An 8,919-nucleotide genomic window follows, 5' to 3' on the forward strand; every position below is an offset into this window, starting at 1 on the left:
TGGTCCAGTGGCTTCACACTGTCTTCCTGAGATGATTGGGCTCTTGTTTCTGGGACACACACATGAGCACACATGTGGATCTTTTATTTTTGGTACTTATTTGTTTTTATTTTATGTGTATGGGTATTTTGCCTGTGTGTATGTGGACCATGTGTGCCTGGTGCCTGCAGAGGCCAGTGAGTATGTTGGAGTCCCTGGGACTGGGGTTTGTGAGTCACTATGTGTGTGTGTTAGGAATCGAACTTGCATTCTCTGCAGGAAAAGGCGGCGCCTTTAACCACTGAGCCATCTCTCCAGTCCCAAATCCATTTCATGGTATGCACATGCCCATGTGTACACATTCTTTTACATGCACACCATGGCCTCATGGAGATTTTCTGTTTTGTGTGATATGGAGTGAACCCAGGGCTTCTAGTACTGGGCACTCTGCTGCTTGGTTACACCCCAACTTGGAGACAGACATTGGTACTGGGAAGGCAGTCCACCCTCTGCTCTCTGCCTGCCCCTGGGAATGTGATACTTTTGAGCCCTCTGAACTGGGGCTCTTCCTCTATGTGAGATCCTGGCCATGGTGCTGGGCATCCCTGACCCTCAGTTTCTCTGTCTGTGACATGGGTACAATTACTCAGATCATCACACTTCACAGGGCTCTTCAGGTTGTGTGCAAAGTGGAGGATGAAGGTGGACACCCATGAATGGACAGGCATTCTTAGCCACCAGTCAGTACCAGAACTGTGCCTGCTATGTCTAAGGTGGACCTGAGTTATCTCCAACCCTGTAAAGTCGGGGATGCTGTGGACCACACTAGGATGGGGGTAGGGCATCTTGGACCTCCAAATGAACAGGGGTTAGGGGCAGGTGGAGCAGATAGTGTCTGGGCATGGGGGCATGGGTCTGTTGATGGTCTCAGGCCATGGGGACTCGTGCGTGGCAGCAGAGCCCTGGTGCAAGACAGGCTGCCCTTGGTGTGTGCATGAGTATGTCTGGAGGTTCAGAGGTGAAATTGACTCATTGTGGGTCTTTGAATATAGGTGCCACTGGCATCCCAGGGTTGTCACCAGGAGTTCCACCTCACGTATAGATTAATTAGACTTGCCCAACCTCAAGCCTTTCTTAAGACTTTCTCTCAGAGGGGTCAGCAGAATCACTCCTACGCCCTGCAGAGCTGAGACCATGAACCCACCCTCCCTTGCCTGCCTGCCTGGGTGATGGCTCAGCTGGGACCTCCACAGGGCATTGCCTTGTATCTTGTGTTATGTTTGAAAGCTGCCACTCCCCACACCACTGTTCTGTCAAAACTGCCACACTGCCTGCAGCCTGTTTGAGTTGGGTCACCCACGGTCCCCTTGTGACCTTAACATCACAACACAAGGTATGATCACCTCTTCCCACGTATCAGTCATTTGACTTGGTAGGAATGGTGACACAATCATAACAGTCACGAAACCCAGCGCCCCTGTGAGGATGGAGGACTGACTCCTAGGAAAAGAGACACCAAGAGGGAAGGGTCTGAAGACACACATTCCCCGATGGAGTCTCCAGATGGCCTTGGCCTCTGTGGCTGTGCAAGCAGAATACTTCCTGGCAAGCACCAGAGGTGAGATTCCACACACACACTTCACACCCTGGCCAGGAACCCCGTCTTCCCTTACTGGTGGCTCCCCTCACCCTAGCGCAGAAGCCTCTGGTCTACTTTTTCATACCTGCCCATCTCTGTTGGTATGTCTGAGCGCAAAGACCAACATGGGGAGTATTTCTGTAAAACTCCACATCTCCAGGTCCTCACATGAACCATAAACTTTGTTTTAATACACACGACATGCAGCCTACCTTTGCATCAACACACTTTAAGTCAAAATATATTTTATCCAGATGGGATCCTGGCTGTGACGTTTGTTTTGATGCCTGACCTAACTTCAAGTCTCATCTCCGATGCTCTCCATCTGTGTGGTCTTGGGAAAATTGCTTAACCTCTCTGTAATATGTTTTCTCAATGTGCAAATTGGGCTAGAGATGGGACTTGTGTTATTCTATTGGATGAGCATGTACATCCTGGCAGTGGTAATTCCCATCCCAGGATAGAATAATTTAATTTTTCAAACAGGACAATGAAACAGGACTACTGGCTGCCATGGGTATCTAGGAAGACTTTACCATGGAGCTGGCAGTTCATGACACAGCGGGGTGGGCCTGTCAACATACTGGCTGCCACTATTTGCTATTTGTGTTGACAAGGTGACTAAAAGAAATGCTTATAACCAGGTGGAACTGACTAGAACCCGTGTCTGTAACCAAACTGCTCAGGCTTGCAAAGCTCTGGCCTCTAGAATTCTCAGGCCTTAAAACTCCTTCCGTGTGAGCTCCCAGGTGTCCTCCTGAGGCCACGCATGAGGCCTCTGTGGTGGGTGCATGCCATTTGTCAGGGCATGGGGTTACTCTCTGGGCACCTCTGAAGGCGGCTGCAGAGTTCAAGGCTGAGCGCCCGACTCTCATTATCAGATCTAATTGTGTGCTCAGGTTTCACCAATAGGGTGTGCAGGTGGGGGCCGGCGGCAGGGGTCAACGCCTAAAAGCTTATTAAATCTCTGATGTGAACGGTAAGGCCGTCTGGAGGCCATTTGACAACTCAAGTGGTAATTACACCATTTGGCACAGGAATTAGGGCAAGCTGGGCTAGCAACAGAGAAGATGGGTTTTCCATTTGGGTGAGTAGTTGGGGGTGACCTGGCCCCTTCCTGGTGAGTTCCTCTCTGCTGCTCATGGCCTGAAGGTCTTCTGCTTTGCTCTTCCAGGGCTTGGGTTTGAAGGATGACTGACTCTCCCTTTGTCCGGCCAGCCCGGTGAGCTGGAACACCTGCTTTCTCAGCTCCCTATCCAGGGAGAGGGTGTGGGAGCAGGGGCAGCTTCTAGTGACAGCTCACTGGAGCAATATGGAAGTGTTTAAGCGGGTTTGCATTGGGCAGGGTAGCTGAGACCTGAACCTTTAAATTGCAGCCGTTCCCCGGGCTGAGCAAAAGTAAATAAATAGTGCGCAGCTGCAGCCGCCTAACACAGGCCTGGCTATCTCTTCTGATTGCAGGGCAAGTGATTAAGGGAGAAATGGGAGCCTCCAGCCAGGGCACTGGATAGAGCTTGGGGGGCAGTAAATCCACCCGGCACTGGAGCTTTGCATTAACCCTTGCAGAGTCGAGAAGGGAGAGGGTGTCAGACATAGAGTCAAAGGAACTTGACTTGGAGGGTCTGTTGATACCTGGGACAGCCTTGTCTTCCTGGTCTCCTAGAGAGTTCCAGCCCTGGGAAGGCCTCAAACAAGCCCTGTACACCAGGGGGCTTTTGTCCCCCATGAAGCCATGTACTGAAGTCTCACTCTCTAAGACCTCATGGTATATCTTACCCACAGGCAGTGTCTTCAAAGAGGTGGGAGAGTTAACAGAAGGTTCTTGGGAAGAGCCTTGATCCAATCTAAGGGAAGTGCTAAGAAGGGGTGCTTAGGACACACAGCGGGGTAACATGGCCAAAATGCCACCTGTGATCAAGAACCTATAACACTGGGAAGCCACATAGGAAACACTTGCGATCTCAGTACAGAGGAGGTACAGATAGGGGCTCCCTGGGACTCCCTGGGATTCCCTAGCCAGCCTAACCAAATCCATGATCTCCAGGCTAATGATGAGACCTCATTTCAAAAGATCAGTGCCCATAGTACCTGAGAAACAAGACCCAAAGTCAATCTCTGCCCTCCACAGTGTATATACATGTGCACGGCACCTGCACATGTACAGGAACACAAAATAATGGGCATCAAAGTTGGTTTCTATGTTCTAGTATGTTTGGGAATCTCCTGAGGCTCGGCTGGAAGCAGGTGGCCGAGAGTCAAGGCTGGGCTGGGTGTGATGTGAGTGGATGGCTTCCTCTTGGGCTGCAATAGGCCCAGTGTAGTGTTAGCTGAGGGCAGGGTCCTATGCAGGAGCTTGGACTATGTCCTATGTGTTCGAGGCCACACAGCCTGAAACAGAATCTCAGGTGACCCCTCATAGGATTGCCCTGCCAGATGGCAGAGCTCCTCAGGCATGGTGAGCGCTGACATTATCCAATCAGGGTCACTTGTTTTATCCTAGGTATGGTTGCATTTAAGCTGGTACCCACATATGACGGTGCCCAGAATGCCCTTTATGACAAGGGACCAGTCCAGGGGCTGGGCAGGGCTCCACATGGGAAGACCTGGCTCTAGACAGCCCTGGATCCCAGCCTGAGTGCTGGCCACACCTGCCACAGCTGAAACAGGGGACCTCCTGGCTCCGGGTTCCAGAGCATGCAGCCACGCCCACCACAGTGACATGTCATGCAAGGGAGGCCCGTGATGTCATTGCCCTGGCAACTTTACAGGGCTGAATCAGGGCTGTAAAGCTGTCAGGGAGGGCATGGCTCCAGGCTGGCTCCTGGCCACTCTCCTGCCAAGCTTAGGCCTCAATGACCTTGGTCCCCGAGGTGGCCCCTGGCCAGCCCAGCACACTGTGTCCCAGGGCTCTCTGCTGGCTTCATTGTGCCATTCGGAGCCAAGAGTGCTTCCAGGTTAAGTCTCATTGGGTCACAATGGGGATGGAGAGCAGTGTCTCAGCTAGGCCTCTTCCTGGGCTCTCATGACAGATTGAATGCCTGTGGCTACAGTCTGACCATTGGCTTCAGCTCTAGTGACCCTGAGGCAGTGGGAACATAGGACATATTGCAGACTTTCCTTTTCACTCTCTCCAGCCCATCATTCTGGCTGGGCTGCCAGCATCTCTGTGGGAACATGCTCCCAGAGAGGGAGGCCCAGGCTGACATGTCCTGCCCCCAGCCAGCTCAGCTCAGGCCCCAGAGTGCGTCATCCCGCTGGGCTGGCTGCCCAGGCCACTGGGGCTGATGGCAGGGAGAACCTGCCTGGGTCATCTTCCTGCTTCCAGGACAGAAAGTGCCTTGTGAACTTTATAGGAAGAACATGATTATGCTTCAATAAAACTTTATTTATAAAATCAAGTACTGGGCCAGATTTACACTAAAGGCTATGATTTGCTGGCATGTCTTGGAATATTTTCCAAACTGAAGGTCCATGGCACATAGAACCAAGAAGCGGGATCTTTGGCATTAACACTACCCCTTGCTATGTTCTTTTCATTGTGTGGATGTTTTGGTCCTGGGATTCTGAGACACATTTGGGGATAGGGAGGATTGCTCAGACTTCATTTCAGAATTTTTCCTCAAGAATTCTAACCACACTAGGATGGAAAAGTGACATGGATGTGGCCCAAATGGTACTTCTCAGAACAGAGCCCTGGGGCAATCCTACGCCACCAAAGAGCTTCCCTTTTTCCAGTTGGTCCTCTGAGAACATCTTTGCTTCTCTCAAACTCCCCTCTTTCCTCCTTCTCTCTCTCTCTCTCTCTCTCTCTCTCTCTCTCTCTCTCTCTCTCTCTCTCTCTCTCTCTCTCTCTCTCTCTCTCCCTCTCTCTCCTTCTCCCTCTTTCCCAGGCATCTTGTGGCTCTCTTTTATAGTATGTTGATTCTTGGGCTGGGGAGATGGCTCAGCTGGTAATCACCACACAAGCATGAGGACCTGAGTTCAGCTCTCCAGTACCCATGTTAAAAGTCAGATGTGACAGTGCATACCTGAAATTCCATCAAGGGAGAGGCAGAGACAGGAGGATTTCTGGGGCTTACTTGTCAGCTGGTCTAACCAAATGGTATGCTTGGTTTAGTCAGAGACCCTACCTCAAAATACAAGATAGATAGTGGCTTTGGGACTCTGGCCTTTCACACTCTTGTATGTGTGCACATATGTGATCACCCCACCCTCACAAGAACACACAAACATGTACACACACACAAGTGTGGAATCTTTATCTTCAAGTTGCTAGTTCCAAGGCCACCCTGGAAGAAGGACTGGAGAAAGAGGGATCATTTTTTATGCAGTGGGAAGTGGATCGAGCCGTTCACGATGTTGACTTGGTTCTGTCTGCAATCTACATCTCCAAAATGTCCTGAATTCCAGACAACTTCTCAGGCTTCCAAATCAAAGTCACAAATCCTACATTTGAATTTAATATTTGAAATCTTATCCTAATCTTTCTTTTATTTTGTCCACATGAATTAACTTTTGAAAAGTTGGAAAGAAATATTTTTTTCATTTATAGATATAGTCTTAACAAATGTATAAAATTAAACCAGCTCCGGACTCTGCAGTTAGCAGCTTTTCTACCTGGTCATAGCAGGACATGGGCTTCCCAGGAGGAAAGTGGTTCTCCACTCTGGGTAGCCAGGAGCCCCACTGCATTTTGGGGGTGGCACTGCTTGGCAGACCTCTTGTTGATGGCCAGATGGTGAGGCTGAGAAGCTGGGTGGGATGGGAAGAGAGTCGGCGTCATCAGAGTACTCAAGTTCCTCTGCGCCCACTGAGAAATGCACAGAACTCTGCAGATTCTCACACATGGGTGGACAGGGGTGTCTCCTGGTTTTATTTATTCATTTATTTATATTATTTAAGATTTATTGAAGTGTGTGTGTGTGTGAGAGAGAGAGAATGCCATAAGCAACTGGATGACTGCAAGGTCCAGAAGAGGCCTTCAGATCCCCTGGGGCTGGAATGCAGGTGATTGTGAGACTCTGTGGGTTCTGGGATCTTAACCCAGGTTCTCTGAAAGAGCAGACAGTGTTCTTGACCATGGGTACACGTTGGAAATAGAGACCCCCTCTAGTTGCCAGATATTTCAGCTGATCTGCTAGCGGGCTAAAAGGGTGAGAAGGGGCTGGGAGCCTGCGACTGGGTGAGGAAACAATAGGGAAGAAGAGAAAAGAGGGGACCATGGGACAGGGAGTGCCCCCTGTGGGAGCAGTGGGGAATTGCAGCTCTTAGATCGGAGGGCATTGTCTCTGATCTGTGTGGCACAGATGGGGGGGGGGAGTCCTGAGGGCAGAGAATGGGACTTACTCCATGACCTTGTCTCCTTTTCCATCACCAGGGACCTTTGGCTAACTAGGTCAATTTTTGTTCACATCCCAGCTTCGTATTTATTGAGAGACATGGAGAAGCCACCAGAGATTCCCAGCCTCTTCAGCCGACTACTGAGGAGGTGAGGTACCCACAGCACAGCACCTCCCCAGGGCATCTGTCTCTAGGGACTTGGAGAGACATCACACCTAGAAACCAGCCCCAGCCAAAGCTCAGGCCCAGCACCTTTGTAGCCTAGAGATTATTTCTATTCTGAAATTTGTTGTGGTTGCTAAGGCCACGGAGGGGAGGGCAGGCGTGCACACGCCCACAGCCCTTTTTGATACTTGCTCTCCTTCCCAGGGTGACCTCTGCTGCCTCCTCTCTGACGTCACTGCCTGAAAACAGCCATGGTGGACTCAGAGGCCAGGAGGGTCACAGAATGATCTCCATGGCCGCCTAATGTCGCAGGACAGCCCTGGCTTTGACTCAGGAGCTCCAGGCCTTGGTCCAGTGGAATTTCTGACTCCCTTGGCCAGGGCTGGCTTCCTCATCCAGAACAAACCAGAGCCAGAGAACTTGGATGCCACAGCCCTGCCTTTCGCTCCACTCAATCGTCAATCATCAATCATCAATCTCAGTGATTAGGAGCCGGGTCTGTCCCGGCCGATGAAGGCTCCCAAGCATGTTTATCATATCTGTAGGGGTCTAGGCTGTCTCTGGACCTTACCAAGCTTGATTTTTACCTGATTCTCAAAATTGGACCTAGTGAGGCACTCCATATGGGAACACTAAGAAACTTAGAGCCCTGGAGATGAGTGATAGTTTACGATTTTAAAAATAGGGAACCCCTCAAAGCAAAACAAAACCACCCCAAAACAAAACCCACAAACCCATCAGAAGCAAACCCTGGCTGTGCTGAGCACAGTGCCTCTGACACCGTGGCATTGAGATGCGGGGCCAGGAATGCACCCTCTAAGCGTCAGAACTCTGTCTGGTACTCAGCACCTCGGTGACAAGCCCCGAGCTCTTTTGAGAGACACATGTGCCCTGGTTGCCCTCTGACATTAACTGAAGTTTAAATCCAAACACTACCAGAGCTGGTGGCTGAAGGAAGGCTGAGTCACAGGTGTTTGGCACTCCTGGGGAGCTGCTCTGGTCTCCTCAAGCTTGGGGATTGTTTTGTAATTCATCCTCCCTCAGCTCTTCATGGTGTCTGGGATTTGACTCAGAGGTAAGACCCCTGCCACAGTCAATTTCTAAATCACCTTAGATAAGTCCTTTCCCTTCTTTCGGCTCAGTTTTCCCATCAACAAAATGGTATGACAAGAGTCTATTCTACCAAGTTAGAGCTATTTCGAGTTGGGAGCATCACTTGGCCCATGGCCCTTACTACCTCTCCTGGACTCCTTCTAGTCCTTTAAATATCTGCACAGTATGTGCTGTCTCTGGAACAAGCTGCATCCTGCAGCCATTTAGAACAATTCCTGTTTCCAGTACGGAGTCCAATCTTGCTGATATGGAGGGAAAATTTCAAGCCCTCTGCTGTATAAATTCAGTCAATGTTTTATTGCTCCGGACTCTTTTAACACACAACTTTTGTTTCTCATTAAGCCGGTGAATGAGATTTACTAATAAGCCGAGTGAAATCTAATTAGGGCAGGGCCCTTTCCTGTAGGCTTGGTTCTTGGGGGGCTCAGCTGGGCATCTCAGAGCCAGCACGTCCTTGGCTGCTGGGAAATCTTGTTGCAGCCCCTTTGCAGGCTGCCTGCTAGCTGGCATCGTCTTCGTACATTCGTTTCCTGAAAATGAGTATTTGTTGCCTCAAGGACCTAAACCCAAAATAGATATGAACGGCAACGAAATGGGCTGGTAATGAAACACATGCGTTAGACCCAACTTTGCAATTCATATGGAATGGGTGCCTGCGATGGAGTCCAGGCAAGATCTTGCAG

General features: G+C 50.3%; 1 long non-coding RNA gene across 1 annotated transcript; it reads left to right on the forward strand.

The window, feature by feature from the left end:
• The first annotated feature begins 2,606 nt into the window (after positions 1-2,606).
• LOC110341440 lies at positions 2,607-8,577 on the forward strand. Its single transcript, XR_002383393.1, has 3 exons — positions 2,607-2,705; positions 6,996-7,106; positions 7,328-8,577. It is a non-coding gene; the product is annotated as an uncharacterized LOC110341440 (long non-coding RNA).
• Positions 8,578-8,919: the final 342 nt, after the last annotated feature.

This window comes from Mesocricetus auratus, unplaced genomic scaffold (assembly GCF_017639785.1).
Source record: "Mesocricetus auratus isolate SY011 unplaced genomic scaffold, BCM_Maur_2.0 Super-Scaffold_6723, whole genome shotgun sequence".
NCBI lineage: Eukaryota > Metazoa > Chordata > Mammalia > Rodentia > Cricetidae > Mesocricetus > Mesocricetus auratus.